The sequence below is a fragment of the Musa acuminata genome, chromosome BXJ1-5 (genome assembly GCF_036884655.1).
Source record: "Musa acuminata AAA Group cultivar baxijiao chromosome BXJ1-5, Cavendish_Baxijiao_AAA, whole genome shotgun sequence".
Lineage (NCBI taxonomy): Eukaryota > Viridiplantae > Streptophyta > Magnoliopsida > Zingiberales > Musaceae > Musa > Musa acuminata.
In genome coordinates, this window is record NC_088331.1 from 15,808,501 (window position 1) to 15,822,853 (window position 14,353).

Sequence of the window (14,353 nt, forward strand, 5' to 3'; positions counted from 1 at the left end):
GTAATCGTGTAAAAATTCTCATCATAGCAATTAAGTGAATGAATCAAGAAAGTCCGAAAAATAATTTTAATAAGTTCATGCATTTGGACACATCAACATTCCTAATTCACTTAAAGGCTTTGTAAAAATATCAGCTAGTTGATGTTTAGTATCAATGAACTCTATAATTACATCATGATTAGTGACATGATCTCGTATAAAGTGATGTCTAATATCAATATGTTTTGTTCTTGAGTGTTGAATGAGATTCTTTGTTAAACATATTGCACTTGTGTTATCACATTTAATGGAAATATTTTTAAGATAAACTTTATAATCTTCTAAGGTGTTCTTCATCCACACAGCATACATTAGCTACAATATACTCAGCTTCGGCTATTGATAGTGCAACCGAGTTTTGTTTCTTAGATGATCAGGAAACAAGGGCATGTCCCAAAAATTGACATGTTCCTGATGTGGTTTTTCTATCTAATCTACACCCAGCAAAATCTACATCAGCATAAGTAATTAACTCAAAATTCTCGATTTTTGGATACCATAATATTGGATTTGTGGTACTTTCAAGATATCTAAGCATTCTTTTAACTACTTTGAGATGAGATATCTTAGGGTTCGATTGAAACCTAGCACAAAGTCCTACACTGAACATAATATATAGTCTAGTTGTACTGAGGTAAAGTAAACTTCCTATCATACCCCTATAAGTTTTTTGATCGAAGCTTTCTCCACTTTAATCAACTTCTAACTTAGTGGAGGTACTTATAGGAGTGTTATAGCTTTTGAGCTATCCATATTAAATCTTTTTAGCAAAGATAAAGCATATTTAGTTTGACTAATAAAGATGTCATTACTTAGTTGTTTAATTTGTAAGCCTAAGAAGAAGGTTAATTCTCTCATCAAAATCATTTCAAATTCGAGACTCATAATTTTAGCAAAAGATTCACAAAGAAATTCATTCGTAGAACCGAAGATAATATCATCAACATAAATCTAAACAATGAGAAAATTATTTTTAAAATTTTTGATAAATAATGTAGTATCAACCTTGCATTTTAAGAAATTATTTTCAATAAGAAAAGAACTAAGCCTCTCATACCAAGCCCTTGGGGCTTGTTTTAAACCATAGAAAGCTTTAGTTAATTTAAGCACATGATTAGGGAGGCTATTATTTTTAAATCCGGGAGGTTATTCAACATAAACTTCTTTAAAAATAAAGTCATAAAAAAAATTAATTTTAACATCCATTTGAAACAACTTAAAATTATTATTACTAGCATAGGCAAGGAGCATCCTTATGGCTTCTAGTTGAGCCACAGGAGTGAAGGATTCTTCGTAATCGATACCTTCTTCCTGGTTGAAACCTTTGGCCACTAATCTAGCCTTGTTTCTAACCACGATACAATATTTATCTTGCTTGTTTCTAAAGACCCATTTAGTACCAATAACTAAATGGTCATTTGGCCTAGGAACAAGCTTCCACACCTCATTTCTCTCAAATTGATTTAACTCATCTTGCATTGCAATAATCCATGAATCATCTTTTATGACTTCATCAATACATTTAGATTCAATCTGGGAGAGCAAAGTGACGTTGGCACAAAATTTTTTAAGAGAACATGTTTGAACCCCCTTAGATGTGTCTCCTAGGATTAGCTCCTTAGGATGAGCATCAACATAGTTCCAATCCTTGGGTAAGGATGTTTCAGAAGTGGATGCATCCAAGTTGCTAGTTGGAGAAGGGGTTTCATTTATATTCAAAGAATCGAAATTAACATCATCATCAAAATCATTTTTCTTGATTTCGGAAATCTCATTGAAAACAACATGAATGGATTCTTCTATAATTAAAGTTCTTTTATTGAAGATACGAAAAATTTTAGAAACCGAAAAATAACCAAGAAAAATTCCTTCATTGGATTTAGCATCAAATTTTCCTAAAGCATATTTTTCATTTAAGATAAAACACTTACACTCAAAAACTTTAAATATGAAGCATTAGGTTTTTTGTTGTTCCATAATTTATATGGAGTTTTAGTGAGTAAGGGCCTTACTAAAACTCTATTCAAAATATAGCATACAATGTTTATGGCTTCGACCCAAAAATATTTGGGTAAGCTATGTTCATTCAACATAGTTCTTGCAATTTCTTATAAATTTCTATTTTTTTCTTTCTACTACTTCATTTTGTTGAGGATTTCTTGGAGTAGAGAAGTTATGATTGTATCCATTAAATTCATAAAATTATTGGAAATCATAGTTTTGAAATTCACCACCATGATCACTTCTAATTGATGAAATCATAGAACCCTTTTTATTTCGAACAAGTTTACAAAACTTGGTGAAATATCTAAAGTATTTATTTTTGTGTTTCAAGAAATAAGTTCATGTGTATCTACTATAGTCATCTATAATAACAAAGACATATTTGCTATCTCCTAGGCTTGATGTAGAGATTGGTCCGAACAAGTCCATATAGATCAATTGCGAGGGCCTAAAGGTGCTTATTTGATTATTAGATTTGAAACTACCTTTAATTTGTTTTCCTAATTGACAAGCATCACACACATTATCTTTGATGTACTTGATATGAGGAATTCCTCTTATAAGTTTTTTGGATGATATTTGAGTAATTAGTTTCATGCTAGTATGACATAATCTCCTATGCCAAAGCCAAGCATCATCATTCAAAACCAAGAAACACATTTCATTACAAAGATCATTGATGTCAATAGTGTATATGTTATTTTGTTTTAATACAATCATAGATATGTTTTTGTATTATTTTTCAATGATGCAAACATTAGATTCGAATTTGACAATATATCCTTTATCACACAATTGACTATTGTTGTCTCCGAAGGTGATATAGCCTTCGTCTATGCTAGTAAACTCAAAGAATTGAGATGGATCTCCGGTTATATGCCTTGAGCATCAACTATCAAGGTACCATCTCTTGCTCCTAGCTTGTAATGATATATGTTTCTACAAGAAATGATAATTTTTAGGTACCCATTTACTTTTGGGTACCTCAAAAACTGATCTAAATTGTTTATCATATTGTATAGAATTTATCAAGGTTCCTTTAGGAACCCAAATCAGTTTTTTCAGACTAACTTTCTTGAATGGACAATGATGAGTTCCATGTCCATGTTTGCAACAAAAATTACATTTGCTTTGGTGTCAAACATGTATGATAGGGCCTTTAATGAAGGTGGTTGGATTTTAGTAAGGACTTCTCACAAATCTGAATCCACTTCTTTTAGGAACATGACCCTTATTTGTAAGGATCATATTCAAAGACTTGCTACCAACCTCAAATTTCTTCAAGGCATCCTTAAGTAGTAAGTTCTTCTTTTGGAGAGTTATTAGATCATGGCATTTTATACATGGAGCTAAACTATCATGAAATTTAGTTTTTAATTTATCGAAATTACTAATAAGACTATCATTCTCCTTTTTTAACAATTTATATTTTCTATAAATTATTTTGCATTCATCAAATAAGTCATGGAAGACATTTAACAATTCATCAAATGATAAATCTGTATCAATTAAATTTGTTATCTCCTCTCCGATGGCTATTAGGGCGTAATGAGCAACTTGGTCGGTGTTGAACTCCTCTTCTTCGGATGCGCTTGAGTCATCCCATGTTGCTTTGAGCGCCTTCATCTTTTATGTTCTCTTCATGGCTTGAGGACAATAACTTTTGTAGTGTCCTGGCTTCTTGCATTTGTAGCAAATAACTTGGTCTTTTTGGGTTCAAATTTATTTTTTGTGTAATTTTTAACCTTGTTTTTTTTAATGAGTTTTTTAAATTTTCTTGTTAGAAGTGTCAAGTCATCGTCAAAGTCCTTATCACTTGAGTTTTCTCCCAAGTGGTCTTCTAGAGTTCTAAGTGTCATATCCTTCCTGTTCTTTGGAAGGATGTCTTATTGCTCTTCATGAGCTTTGCAAGTCATTTCGTAGGTCATTAATGACCTGATTAACTCTTCAAGAGAGAAGTTGTTTAAATCTTTAGCCTCTTGAATAGCAGTAACTTTAGGGTCCCAACTCTTTGGCAGAGATCTTAGAATCTTATTAATGAGCTCAAAATCTGAAAAACTTTTACTGAGTCCTTTTAGACCATTGACGACATCCGTGAAATGGGTGTACATGTCGCCTATGGTCTCACTCGGTTTCATTCGAAAAAGTTTAAAAGAGTATATTAAAATATTAATTTTTGACTCTTTCACTCTACTTATACCTTCGTGAGTCACTTTGAGTGTATACCAAATATCAAATATAGTTTCATAAATCAAAACACGATTGAACGCACAAAATAAGGCATTCATAGCCTTTGCATTAAGAGCGAAAGTCTTCTTCTCCAATTTATTCCAATCGATCATTGGAAGAGAAGACTTTGAAAATCCATTTTCAACAAGATTTCAAAGTTCAAAATCCATGAAAATAAGGAAGATCCTCATTCGGGTCTTCCAATATGTGTAGTCCGTCCCATTGAACATAGGCGGACATGTAATAGAGTGGCCCTCTTGGTTTCTGGCATATGCCATATCTCTTGGGTTTTAATCCGATTGAGAGTTAATCTCGCTCTGATACCAATTGTTAGGATCAAGAGCACTAAGAGGGGGGGTGAATTAGTGCACCAGAAAACTTTCGACGATTTAAAATGACGTTTGTATGATAAAAAATGTCTTCGATGAAAAATCATTTCAAAAAGTTCTTTAACTTAAGATCAAGCGAAAGTATAGTTGAAGTAAAGCAATGGAGGCAGTTTGCAGTTTAAGATAGAAAGTAGAATGCAAATGCAAACTGAGATTTAGAGTGGTTCGGTCAATCTTGACCTACATCTACTTTTGGCTTCCTCCTCCGATGAGGTTACCGACGTCTACTAGAGGCCTTCCTTCAATAGGCGAAGGCTAACCATCCTTTTACAACTTTACTCATTTTGACGGGCTTAAGAGACAACCCTTACAGATTTACACTCCTCTCTTGAATGATCAAAACTTAAAAGAAAAGAGGGAGAAGAACTTCTAGCCTTTTACAATACTTTTAAGGTCTTAAATTCTCATAATAAATGCTAAGTTTCGGTGCCCTTTCATGCAGAAAAGGGTGGGGTTTATATAGGCCCCAACTGGTTTGAATTTGGAGCTCAAAAATGTCATATCCTAGATTTCTAAGGTCCTAGTGGTACTATCGCCATAACTGGGCGATACTACCACTTAGCATTACTCAGAGACCAAGCTTAGGTGGTACCATCGCCTGACAGGGGCGATACCACCGCTTGACTTCGCTCGGAGACCGAGCTCAAGTGGTACCACCGCCTAACAGGGGCAGTATCATCGCCCAGAATTCCTAGGAGACTGAGCTCCTAGGCGATGCCACCGTTGGCCAGGAATTTTGGGTCTGAATGGTCTAATCCATTCGGCCCAATTTGGGTCTGTCAAGGGCCCAATTGCCCCCAAATTAAGTTAATGGGATTACCTCCCATTCCTAACTTAATCTTCATGCTAACTACGATATTTAAAACATTAATATTGTAACTTACTCCGGTGCGTCAATCGCTTCTTCCGGCGAGCTTCCGACGAACATCCGACGAACCCTCGGCGATGCTCCAGCGGACTTCCGGCAAACTCTTGAACTTGCGACGATCCACTTGGCGAGTTCCGACGAGCTTCTTTGACAAGCTCCTAGACATTTCGAATTTGTTCCCGTAGAACCTCCGACAACCGTCCGGACTTCTATCGAACTCTTGAACCCCCAATGTGATCATGGTCTTGACTCCAGCGTAACACCTGCTGCATGTCTTACTTCTATCGTAGTTAATCCTGCACACTTACCTCAACATATGGATTAGATAACCAAATGATAATTGACTTCATCATCAAAATTCGAGATTTAACAAATTTGAGCAAAAAACTAAGAGAGAGTCAACAAAATTTAAAGATCCAAACTACTTCCTTTGCTTGCTGAATTTTCAGATATATTTGATGAACCGCACAACCTACCTCCTACCCATCGGCATGATCATTTTATACCGATTCTTCCGGGAAAACCTCCAGCAAATACTCGGCCATATCGATATCCACATCTCCAGAAGGATGAAATAGAAAGGATTATAAAAGAGATGCTCAAAACAGGAGTTATTTAGCCGAGTTGTAGTCCGTACTCTTCACCGGTGCTCCTCGTATGAAAGAAGGACGGAACATGGCGAATGTGTGTTGATTATTGAGCTCTCAACGACATAACCATTAAGTAAAAATACCCTATTCCAGTAGTAGATAAATTTCTTGATGAATTAAAGGGATCACAAGTCTTCACCAAGTTGGATCTTCGATCTAGGTATCATCAAATACAAGTGTGCGAAGAAGACATACCGAAAACAACCTTTCGAACACACAATGACCACTACGAATTTTTGGTAATGCCCTATGGTCTCACCAATACTCGCTCCACCTTATAGAGCCTTATGAATGATATTTTCTAGAATTATCTTCGTAAATTTGTGCTGGTTTTCTTCGACGATATCCTTATTTACAGCCCCTCTTGAAAGTCATTTTCAGCACTTACGACTTGTTTTGACGATTTTACGATAATATGTTCTTTTTTTCAAGAAATTAAAGTGCAGATTTCTTCAATAGAAGGTGGGCTATCTTGAGCATATCATATTGGAGGAAGGTGTGGTGGTGGACCCTCCAAAATTGAAGCAATGCAAAACTGACCGACCCCAAGAAACATAAAATCGCTACGTGGCTTTCTTGGTTTAATAGACTACTACCACAAGTTCAAAAAAATCTATGAAAAGATCAGTGCATCCCTTGCTTTCCTTACTGAAAAAAGATGCTTTCCATAGTTGGACAAAGCCACCACCACCTTCGACGAACTTAAAGCAGCAATGATGACAACGCTTGTACTAGCGCTACCCGACTTTGGCAAGACTTTTGTTATTGAAGTAGATTTCTCTAAAATCAGAATTGGTGTTGAACTAATGTAAGATGGCAGCCCCCTCGCTTATACTAGTAAGACATTATCTTCTTTCTATCTCAGGATGACTATTTATGACAAGGAGATGCTCGTGATTGTGCATACTATGGCCAAATGGAGATCGTACTTGATCGGGTGATGCTTTCTGCTAGTCATAGGTGCCCAGCAAGCCAATCACGTGAGTGATGGCATGTGTGACTTAATATAGAATCTTTTTGCTTATTATATTTTGGCATATATCACTTTATAACTATTGCATAAATGCATACATATATTGTGATGTCCTTGGATCTGTGCAATGAGAATCGGATCGTGATGAGATCACGATAGTGAGATCGATTCACTTTTAAACACATATCCTAAATAATCTCGGTCATAGGTTACTCGAGAGGGATATCGTGATAATCGGATAGACTAGTGTGCTGTATACCCGTCCATATGATGGATGCAGTTGGTCTCATAGCTGCTTGTATAGGGACACTAGGGATACAGTATAGGTGCTCATTGGAGAATGAGTTCACTGATTGATCCGCTTACGGAATATTGGATGGTTGATGATGCCTTATTGTCAGACAGCGATTCCGTAGTCCTAGTGGTGTATCTGGTCCTTAGACTTGAGACACCAAGGATGTTCTGTATAAGTGCTCCACTCTTTGATACTAGACTTATAGGTTTGGCTGTTCCAGATCTAGTACAACTGGTCATTGGGAGTGGTAGTTGACCTTACAAGGGCTATTGAGTGTTGATAGAGGATCATCCACTCTCGATGTCATGAGAGGAATATCCCATGTGTTCTTGCTCAAACAAATCCCTGGCCAGGGTCATTCGGGTTGAGAGAGAAAGAGTTCTTTGGGAGAATCCGATTAGAGCGAGACTCGAGAAGAAACCGTGTGGGTCTGACAACACCATACTCGATATACGGTCTCTGGTATATTAGATGGATGAGGGACTATAGGTACACGGTAACTGAGGACAGATAGGTCCAATGGATTGGATTCCCCTGTATCGTTTGGGGACTACAGCGTAGTGGCCTAGTACGTCCGTAGTCGATGAGTCGAGTGAATTATTACAGAGATAATAATTCACTGAGTTAGAAGGAGTTCTGACAGGTATGACTCACGGCCAGCTCGATATTGGGCCTAGAGGGTCACATACATATGGTAGGCATTGCGATGAATAGAGGTTCGGATATGAGATATCCGACGGAGCCCTTGTCTTATTGGATGTAGATCCAATACCCACTAGGGGAGGACCCATTAGGGTTTGACAGGGGACCTCTATAAATAGGAGGGATTCAGAGACCCATGGGCTAGAGAGCTTTTGTTTGCCTTTTCCTATTCTCCTCTCCATCTCCACCTCAGAGTAGGTCTGGAGTTTTGAGGAGCGTCGTCGCAACCCTACTGTGTGGATCACCGCTAGAGAGGAGGACGCTTGACCTCCTTCACCCTCTCCTAAGGATCTGCAAGGAAACAGGGATATACGATCTCCCTAGGTAACACAATCTACTCTATACGCAGTTTCATGTTTCGCGGATTTTTGCGTACCAATCTTCGCACGACGACGAACATCTCTTTGGGAATCGGGGATTTTGTTTTTCTTGTTCTTCCGCTACGCATATGATGTCGCCCCCAAGGATTTCCCAACAGTGGTATCAGAGCTAGGTTGCTCGTGCGAATGATTGGTTTTGAACTGCGTGTGTTGTGTTTAGGAAGAATTTTGACGTCAAAATTGTTGACGCAAAAACAAGGAAGGGCACCAACAGTTGCTGCCCTCGATCTGCGTGCGTGCAGCGCAGCCGAAGGCGGGCAGCACAGGGGCTGCGTCTACTGCAGCCGGCCGGGGGCCTGCTTGCAGTAGGCTTGCTGCCGGCGGGGCTGGCAGCCCACGGGTAGAGGCGCCGCAGGGCAGCGGCGCCCGCCGCCGCTGCTCCCGCGGGCGAAACCCTACATAAGGGGCGGTCGCCCGGCGGGACAGCACCGCCTACGGAGGCGGTGGCACCCAAAAGGGGCGCCCACCCACAGCGGCAGCGCTGCCAACGGGCGTGCCGCCTACAGGCGAGGGCAGTGCCCTCGCCCCGTCGCATAGGCCGCCGTCGGCAGGGTGGCGGCGGCGGCAGCAGCGAAAAGGGGAAAGGGCATTAGGGTTTTCTGGGCAAAAGATAGTTTTGCCCCTCGGAATTTGAGAAATTCCAGTTTCTGTCTTTTGTCCAAATTACGAAAATACCCCTATGAATTCAGAAATTCCCTATAATGTCCCTGATTTCAGAAAATATTAATTAATTAAAAGGATTAGTTGATTATTATTTTTATTATTATTATTATCTAGCAGTCCTACATGATGATGATTATTTATGCATGTGATATATGATGTGTAGACGGATGATCAGGGACCGTGTGATGTGTGTACTTGTGATTATTATTATTGAGGTCTGCGAACCTCCATTATATTTCTCGTTTATTGTCAGGCCTGCGTGCCTATGATTAAGTTGTAATCACATGAGGAGGCACAGCGGGAGCGTGGATGCGATAGCGGGACCCACGAGACGAATGATCGTGATGCATGAAGATGCATCAAGATGTCGACGGAACCGACAAGGATGAAATGGACGATCACAGGGCATGGAGATGCATCATTGCACACATAGATCTTGATGTGAGTGATTAGGCCTACTGGCTCGGGCCTAATCATATTAGGTTGTGGTCCATGATCATCTAGTGTAATTGCTTATACACATACTAGATATGTATATATATTTGCATGCGATGTAGATATATATTAAATATGTATATGTATAATATGTCATATTAGGAGACCAAATCACAGAAACATCTCTCGATAATATTAAGTCGGTAAACGTGAGGCAATTAGATTGACCCACGTGGCCTTCCATCGTTATAAGTAGGAACCGATTTCCGGTGTAGGTTGAGTTGGTCGAGTCCCTCGAGACTCACCTATATCGCGATTCGCTATCTTGCTTACGACATAGAGATATCACCGGTGACCTAAGGGCATGGTATACTTGGTCGAGTCCCTCGAGGGTATATCATCAAATCAGACTCATCTTGTAACGAAGGTGTTGACTTAACCGAGCATCATGGTTGGTCGAGTCCCTCGAGGCTATGGTGATTCGGAGGCCAAACAGGACGGGAATCACAAGGAGTTGTGATCGATAAGAGTTGCCTACCTTTTAGGCTTAGTGTGATTGGTCGAGTCCCTCGAGGTTACACTAAGACGCTGATTGGATCTTGATCCCCACTAGAAGTCTGCCGGAGACTTCCGTTTCACGTGCTGAGGGTGTCGCGTGACTCGTTAGTAAAATAGTGGGAGCATATTAAGATAAAAGTCCATATCTTAATAGTTTATTTTTTGCAAAATCTGCATGTTATTCATTTCTGCTGCATCTATATTTTCAGAAAAATGTCGCTTTTAAATCCCTTACGTGGCATACTTGATGTCAACCGCCTCACTGGTCCAAATTATACGGATTGACTCCGTAACTTGAGAATTGTTCTCACAGTGGAGAAAATCGTGTATGTCCTTGATACAGTGATGCCTGCGCCCGAAGAAGGGGCAAACGAGGATGAGATCGCTCGCTACGTGAAGTACATTGATGACTCCACTCTTGCTCAGTGCTATATGTTGGGCTCTATGACTCCTAAGTTATAGAGACAACATGAAAAGATGGATGCCAGATCCATTCTCCTACATGTCCGCAAATTGTTTGTGGAACAGGGAAGGACTCAGCGATATGAGATATCTAAGAGCCTCTTCCGCGCTAGGATGACTGAGGGGATACCGGTTCATAACCATGTCCTAAAGATGATTGAGTGGATAGAGAAACTCACAGGTCTAGGAATGGTCCTAGAGGATAACTTGTGTGTGGACATTGTGCTTCAGTCCCTACCAGATTCCTTTTCACAGTTCATAATGAATTTTAATATGAACAAGCTTGAAGTGACTCTCCCAAAGCTTCTCAATATGTTGAGGGAGGCAGAGAGTACTATCAAGAAAGAGAAGCCAGTTCTTTACACTAGTGAGACCAAAAGAAAAAGGAAAACAAAAAGGTCCCTTAAGAAGGGAAAGGGCAAGGTCAAACTAGGTAAAGCAAAGGTTGCTAAGAAAGACCCAGCAAAGGACAAAGGCCAGTGCTTCCACTATAGTAAAGATGGGCACTGGAAGAGAAACTACAAAGAGTACCTTGCAGAAAGGGCGAAACAAAAGCTTGATGAAGCTTCAGGTACATTCATGATCAGTCTCCATTTGTCAGACTCTTATGATAACATATGGGTATTGGATACCGGTAGTGCTCATCATATATGCAATTCGTTGCAGGTTCTAGCAAGGCCTAGGAGACTAGAGAGAGGCGAGATGGACCTCAAGATGGGTAATGGAGCAAAAGTTACTGTAGTAGCTGTTGGCGAGGTCGCCCTACATATGCTTAGTGGAGCTTTTATTGCATTAGATGCATGTTATTTTGTTCCTTCTATTATCAAAAACATTATCTCCATTTCATGTTTAACAGTTAGTGGATATAAATTTGTTATTGAGAACAATGGTTGTTCAATATTATTAGATGATAAGATCATCATGAAAGGAACATTGCATAATGGTTTATTTATATTAGACACCACTCCACATATCATGAATGTAAATGTGTCCAAAAGGAAACGAGATGAGTTGAACAGTGCATACCTGTGGCATTGTAGGCTAGGTCACATCCATGAAAGAAGGATTCAAAAGTTGCTAAATGATGGATATCTAGATCCATTCGACTATGTGTCATATGCAACTTGTGAGCCTTGCATTCGTGAAAAACTAACCAACTCTCCATTTAGTGGAACTGGAGAGAGAGCCACTGAGTTGTTGGAACTCATACATAGTGATGTATGTGGACCCATGTCAACTCATGCCATTGGAGGTTACTCCTACTTCATTACATTTACTGATGATTTCTCAAGGTATGGATATGTATACTTTATGAAGTACAAGTCCGAGGCCTTTGAGAAATTCAGATAGTATAAGAATGAGATGGAAAACTAGACTGGAAAGAGTATCAAAACTCTTCGATCAGATCGAGGAGGTGAGTACTTAAGTACAGAGTTCACTCAGTTCCTCAAGGACCATGGGATATTATCCCAATGGACACCTCCTTATACACCTCAGCTCAATGGTGTCTCTGAAAGGAGAAATCGTACATTATTAGATATGGTACGGTCCATGATGAGTTTCGCTGACCTACCCATCTCATTCTGGGTATATGCCCTAGAAACCACAGCTTACCTTCTGAACAGAGTTCCAACTAAGTCGGTAGTGTCTACACTATATGAGATATGGAAATGGAAGAAGCCTCATCTTAAGGTTGTTAAGATTGGGGGCTGCCCTGCATATGTTAAAAGACACAACCTTGATAAGTTAGAATCAAGGACAGAGTGATGCAAATTTGTGGGATACCCCAAGGAAACTTGTGGGTATTATTTCTATCATCTCGAGGACCAAAAGGTCTTTGTAGCTAAGAGAGCAGTGTTCCTTGAGAAGGAACACATTCTTGGCAGAGATAGTAGGAGAATGATATAATTGAGCGAGGTTGGAGAATCAAGCTCAAGCACCACTCTACAGCCCGAGTCTGTTCAGGTACCTAATACACAAGTTTCAACTTTACGCACGTCTGATAGAGTATCCCATCCTCTTGAGAGATATGTGGGACATATTAGAGGAGAGGATGCAGAGGATATTGATTCTTAGACCTACGAGGAGGCTATTATGAGTATAGACTCCGGGAAGTGACAAGAAGCCATGAATTTTGAGATGGATTCTATGTACTCCAATAAGGTTTGGAACCTAGTTGATGCGCCTGAAGGTATTGTACCCATCGGTTGCAAGTGGATCTTTAAGAAAAAGATCGGAGTAGATGGAAAGGTAGAGACCTATAAAGCAAGACTAGTGGCTAAGGGGTATCGTCAAAGGCAAGGTGTTGACTATGACGAAACCTTCTCACCCGTAGCAATGCTAAAATCCATCAGAATTCTATTGGCTATTGCAGCACACTATGATTATGAGATCTGGCAAATGGATGTGAAAACCGCATTCCTCAATGGGAACCTCGAGGATGAGGTGTATATGATGCAACCTGAGGGATACTTGTCCAAGAACTGTCCAGATAAGGTGTGTAAGTTGCTTAGATCCATTTATGGATTAAAGCAAGCTTCCCGAAGTTGGAACATAAGATTTGATGAGGCAATCAGATCTTATGACTTCGTTAAGAACGAAGATGAGCCTTGTGTATACAGAAAGGTAAGTGGGAGCGCTATCACCTTTTTGGTGTTATATGTGGATGACATCCTGATCATTGGGAATGACGTAGGAATGTTATCCACAGTAAAGGCTTGGTTATCTAGACACTTCTCCATGAAGGATTTATGTGAAGCATCCTATATTTTGGGGATTAGAATCTATAGAGATAGATCCAAGAGGATACTTGGCTTGTCCCAGTCCAGGTACATAGAAACCATTGTCAAAAGGTTTGGCATGGAAAATTCCAAGAGAGGTCTCATACCGATGAGACATGGGATATCGCTTTCTACGAGTATGTCCCCAAAGACTCCAGAAGAAAGGGCGAACATGGATATGATACCTTATGCCTCAGCAATAGGGTCTATCATGTATGCCACGCTATGTACTAGGCCTGATATAGCGCATGCTCTGAGTGTCATGAGCAGGTATCAAGCGGATCCAGGCTTGGAGCACTGGAAAGCAGTAAAGTGTATCCTTAAGTACTTGAGAAGGACTAAGGATCTTTTACTAGTATATGGAGGTAATAGTCTTAAGGTTGAAGGCTACACTGACTCAAGTTTTCAGTTTGATATCGATGATAGCAAGTCGAATTCAGGGTATATGTACACCTTGAATGGAGGAGCAGTGTGCTGGAAGAGTTCCAAGCAAGATACCACTACTGACTCGACCATAGAGGCGGAGTACATTGCTGCATCATATGCAGCAAAGGAGGGAGTTTGGGTGAAGAAGTTCATCACAGATTTGGGAGTCGTGCTGGGTAGCGAAGAGCCGATCTCCCTATATTGCGACAACAATGGGGCGATTGCTCAAGCAAAGGAACCTAGGTCTCATCAGAAATCTAAGCATGTTCTGAGGAGGTTCCACCTTATCAGAGAGATCGTGACCCAAGGAGATGTAGTAGTGGAAAGAGTTCCATCCGAAGATTGTTAGGATCGAGAGCACTAAGAGGGGGGGGGGTGAATTAGTGCAGCGGAAATCTTATATTAATTTAAAAACCAAAAACTGCGTTCGTTCAAAAACTATTATGATGCAAAAGCAAATTCTCAGTTTGTATCTAAGTGCAGTTTGCGTCTAAGCGCAG